Source organism: Neofelis nebulosa, chromosome 7, assembly GCF_028018385.1.
Source record: "Neofelis nebulosa isolate mNeoNeb1 chromosome 7, mNeoNeb1.pri, whole genome shotgun sequence".
Lineage (NCBI taxonomy): Eukaryota > Metazoa > Chordata > Mammalia > Carnivora > Felidae > Neofelis > Neofelis nebulosa.
Window position 1 is genome coordinate 23,035,242 of NC_080788.1, and position 6,000 is coordinate 23,041,241.

Here is a 6,000-nt window from a genome sequence, read left to right on the forward strand (position 1 = left end):
CAACGTTTTTTTTTTTTTTTATTTATTTTTGGGACAGAGAGAGACAAAGCATGAACGGGGGAGGGGCAGAGAGAGAGGAAGACACAGAATCGGAAACAGGCTCCAGGCTCCGAGCCATCAGCCCAGAGCCTGCCGCGGGGCTCGAACTCACAGACCGCGAGATCGTGACCTGGCTGAAGTCGGACGCTTAACCGACTGCGCCACCCAGGCGCCCCTTAAGTGACCAACTCTTAATCTCAGCTGTGGTCATGATCTTTCGGTTTGTGAATTTGAGCTCCACGTCAGGCTCGTCACTGAGAGTGTGGAGCCTGCTTGGGATTCTCTGTCTCTGCTTCTCCCCCATTCATACTCTCTATTTCTTTTTCTCAGTCTCTCTCAAAATAAATAAATAAACTTAAAACAATATGTTAGATCATTCTATAGTATACTATACTATATTAAATAGTATATATTATAGCTTAGTACATGCTACACATATAAAACCATGTAAGAAACTGAAATAAAGGTTTAATAAACTGACACATGTTTCTTATTTTCAGCGTATGCCATACATACAATTTATTTTGCACTTTCTGAAATTATTCTTTTATTTACATATAAATAGCAAATAATTCTTGGGGCGCCTGAGTAGCTCAGTTGGTTAAACATCTGACTTGATTTCAGCTCATGTCAAAATCTCACAGTTTGTGAGTTGGAGCCCCACATCAGGCTCTACACTGACATTGTGGAGTCTGCTTGGGAGACTCTGGTCCCTCTGTTTCTTCCCCTACCTTGCTCACCTGCTTGCTCTCTCTCTCTCTCTCAAAATAAATCAATAAACATTAAAAATAACTCTATAATAAATCAATGTATAAAATATTGATAAAATTGAAGATATATACATGGGTATATAGGTAATACATATATTTTCTTTATTTAAATAGGTGTTAATCATAACTCACCAATGGCCTGTGACCACAGTTTGAAAAACAAGAAGTTACAGTAAATCCATTCACATTAAGAGGAAATTTTCATGGTAGCTTCACTTCTCATTTTCCAAAAGGGTTCCTTCTGCTTTGCCTGCATTCTTCCAGCCTCACTGCACAGTTTGTGTAGAGTTAATTTATGCTTATTACTTTAAGTGCTCTGAAATTTTTTCTTCAGTTTGTTTTGTATTTTCAGCCCTTCTTCCAACTTTTAAAAAATTATTTGTAATCTTGGCTTTCCAGTGAAAACCAGGAAATAGGCAATTGTGAACTATCGCATATTAACATACTGTAGATTAGCAAACTTAAATGCATTTCAAACTTTTAGAAGTAAATTTGATCCTTTGAATAACATGAGTTTGAATTGTGAGCCCACTTATATGTAGATTTTTTGGATAAATACAGCACAGTGCTGTAAATACATTTTCCTTATGGTTGTCTCAATAATATTTTTTTCTCTAGATACTTTAAAATTACAACATATAATACATAAAACATACAAAATATGTGTCAATTGATTATGTTATTGGTAAGGCTTCTGGTCAACAGTAGTCTATGAGTAGTTAAGTTTTGGGGGAGTCAAAAATTATATGTTGATTTTAAGCTGTGCAGGGATCAAGGGCCAACTGTATAATATTCCTCATAATACATCTTTTCAAAGTGGCATAAATATATTTATTAATAGACTTAAATATGTTTTGTCTCTGTAAAAATTAAAAAGCACAAAGTAGATATGTTTAGCATTTAATGTTTTTCTTATTTGGAAATGATTTAGATATTCAACAAACATCGATCATTTAATTTAACTTAGTATAAACTCTGATCTTATTTACCTTTATTGAAATCACTTGTTTCTAAAAAAATATGCTTGGATTAGACATCAAAAATTATGCTTGTGTTAGATGATAAAACCATCATCAAGTTACTTTTCTTGTAAACAAGTTTTGAAGGCATGCTTGCTTTTACTAAACCAATAAACTTAAATTAGCTTTTATTTATCAAAGATTATGCTGGATCACATGAACTGAAAAACATTTGGGTTATTTTGTATGTTCCCAAAATTCTACTTAATTTATATAAATACTTAATTTTATTTAAGTCAATTAAATAGAGTTCTTTACAATTTAATTTTGTCTATATTATCCAGAGGTAGAAAATATCATATATCTATAACATGTCTCTCAGAAAGAGAAAGAGGGAGATACAGGGAAACAGAGAGAGAACATGCAGATAGATGCAAAGTTTTTATATATTTTTCTTTTAAACTTTTAGCCATGTCTCAGGTACAAAAATTGAAAGAATAATTGGATCCAAACTGTGTTTCTGGTAGAGGGAATAAATTAAAAGTACTGGCTCAGATGCTCAGATTGCCAAATTTTTTTACTAAAGATTTTATTTTCTATTTGTATGGTATATGAATATTTTTAGAACTGTTTTTGAGGTCATTTTGTCTTTTAGAAGCTTCTGCATAACAATCAAAAAATGAATTTGATTGTCTCCTGGAGATTTGGGATCCTCTCTTTTAAGGGTGCCATTAAGGGTGGACTTGCCTAAAACAAAGCCTCTCCAGAATGGCCATTGCGATTCCAAATTATAAGTACGTTTATTTTTCCAGAAAGGCACTACATCGTTTTCCAAGGATGAGGTGTAATCCAAGTTGCCTTTAGATTCCCTAAAATGTTTTAAGAATAAGGGACCGTTGTTTTCCAATGGTTGTCCTAAAACACTCGGAATCACAGTTTTCTCCATTTTGCACAGAATGGGTGACTTACCAAGGAGCTTCAATGAACAGAAACTGAAACCAGATGCAAAACAGAAATAGAAAGCAAGTGTGCACAGTACAGTTGGAAAGTTGAGAATGTAGACAGCGTAGCTCAAATCTAGGAGAGACCTACCTTCAACCTCCAGGGTTGACAAGAAAGCAGTAAGTTCAGTGGGTCCTGTGAGTACTAACACCTGTTTACTCACCAGTCTTCAGTCCTCTTTGACACCATGACACCAGTCCACTTCTGATACCATGAAAAGTCAAGGGTTAAAAATAGCCAACGTAAAACCAATTAGTAAAAGTTTATTGTGCAATCACACACACACACACACACACACACACACACACATGACAATATATAAACCAGGAGCACTCAAACCAGAACATGGAATGAGGCTCAGGGATATATTGCCTTAGCAGCTTATAGAATGAGAAAGCAGTGACTATTAACTCTTCACAGGGATTGGTTGCAACATTACAGTTTTCTGTGGGTCTCTCCTATCAACCTTGGGAAATAGTTTAAGTTTTACTTATCATTTCCAGATGCATTTCACTTTGTGAAGTAATCTCAATTAAGCTTACCCTACATGACTAAACTGGGTCTATCTGCTCAGGAAAACTTCAGGCTCAGGGTCTCCATCCTTGATTTTCACAGCATCAACAACAAAAGCTGATGGCAAGGTTAAACGTTGAGGTGATGAAAAAGTAAATTTCTGCACTTTAACCAATACTGTAAATGTTTTTATTTTTTTTCTATAGAAGAAAGAAGACCAACACTAATGCTTCAAGTCCAGGTAATAGGTTCTTAACCTCTGGTTAAGAACAGGACAAAGACAGTAGTAGGTATGTAAGAATAAAGAACTGTATTTTACTCCCTGCCTATTGCTTACCATCTGTGGGGCAATGAGGAGGGCATTTTCCCATATTTACTCTTGGTTTTTCTTAACATGGTGTTTAAACAGCTTAACTCACAGTACTGTTATATAGTTCAATTAAGATTATGCTTGTAAAAGTCCTAAGTAAATAGTGTAAAAGCTAACTCATTATCATTTACCACCCCAGCACCCCTGGGATACATGATATAAATGTTGCATACTGACTTAAAAAGATCTCTTGGTTAATTATTGATCTTCCCAAGAGAGGTGGAAATAATTCACTCCTGTTCCCTTCCTCTGCAAAGGTAAATTCACAAGACTTCTCTTAAGTATGTCACTTAAAAGTATATATTATTTTGGCTGTTTAATTGAAAATTACATTACAGATTTTTATTTTGATGAAGTCCAGTAGTTCATTTTTGCTTTTTGCCTCCAGAGATGTATCTAGTATGAGGTTGCTACAGCTGATGTCAGAGGATGCGGCTTGTGTTATCCTCTAAGATTTCAATAGTTTCCTGCCTCACATTTAGGCCTTCCATCCATTTTGAATTTATTTTTGTGTATGGTGTGAGAAAGTGGTCAGTTTTGGTGAAGGAAACAATCAATAAAACTAAAAGGCAACCTTCAGAATGGGAGAATATATTTGTAAATGACATATCTGATAAAGTGTTAGTAACCAAAATCTACAAAGAACTTCTCAAACTCAACACTCAAAAAACAAATAATTCAATTAAGAAATGAGCAGAAGACATGAACAGTTTTTTTTTCAAAGAAGATATACAGATGGATAACAGACACATGAAAAGATGCTTAACATCACTCATTATTAAGGAAATACAAATCAAAACTACAATGAGATATCACTTCACACCTGTTAGAATGACTAAAATTACCAAAATAGGAAATAACACATGTTGTGAGGATGAGAAGAAAAGGGAACCCTCTTACACTGTCGGTAGGAATACAAACTGGAGCAGTCACTCTGGAAAAAAGTATGAGACTCCTCAAAAAAGTTAAAAATAGAACTATCATATGGTCCAGCAATTGCACTACTAGCTATTTACCCAAAGGATACACAAATACTGATTGAAAGGGACACATGTGCCCCAGTGTTTATAGCACCATTATCAACAAGAGCCAGATAATAAGAAGAGCCCAAACATTTGTTGACTGATAAATGGATAAAGAAGATTTGGTATATATATACAACAGAATATTACTCAGCCATCAAAAAAGAATGAAATCTTACCATTTGCAATGGCATGGAGCTAAAATGTAGTATGCTAAGTGAAATAAGTCCGTCAGAGAAAGACAAATACCATATAATTTCATTCATATATGAAATTTAATAAATAAAGCAGGTGAACATAGTGGACGGGAAAGAGAGAGAGAGGGGGCAAACCATAAAACAGACTCCTAACTATACAGAACCAACTGAAGGTTTCTGGAGGGGAGGTGTGGGGGAAATGGGTTAAATGGGTGACGGGTATTAAGGAGTGTACTTGTGATGAGCACTTGGTGTCGTCTGAAAGACCAAATTCTATCCAGAAAGTAATATTACACTATATGTTAACTAACTGGAATTTAAATAAAACTTGAAACAAACAAAAGAAAATTACATTACATTAATTGAATTTACATTGATACAATTCACCACTGATTTTATTCATATTTTCCCAGTGTAACTTTTATTTATTTGCATGTCTTTGTGTTTGTGTGCGTTTAGTGCTTTGCAAAATTATCATCAGTGCAAATTTATGTATCCATCAGCACAGTTAAGATACTTCGGTCCCGGGGCGCCTGGGTGGCGCAGTCGGTTAAGCTTCCGACTTCAGCCAGGTCACGATCTCGCGGTCCGTGAGTTCGAGCCCCGCGTCAGGCTCTGGGCTGATGGCTCGGAGCCTGGAGCCTGTTTCCGATTCTGTGTCTCCCTCTCTCTCTGCCCCTCCCCCGTTCATGCTCTGTCTCTCTCTGTCCCAAAAATAAATTAAAAAAAAAAAAATGTTGAAAAAAAGATACTTCGGTCCCATCCACCACCACCAAAAGATCCCTCCTATTGCCATTTTATAAACACACCTTTCCCCAACCAACAATCACACCTCACCTCATCCCTAATTCCACATAACCACTAATGTGTACACTATTCTAAAATTTTGATATTTCAAAATTTTGTGTAAATGGAATTATACAGTATGTAACCTTTCGGGAGTGTTTTGTTGTTTTTTTTTTTTTTTTTCCACTCAACATAATTCCCTGGAATTCACCTAAATTGTTGTGTGTATCAATAGTTCATTCTTTTTTGACTACTGGATAGTATTTCATGGTATGAATGTAGCAAATAGTGTTTAATCATTCACCCATTGAAAGATATCCAGGCTGATTCCTGCTTTTAGCT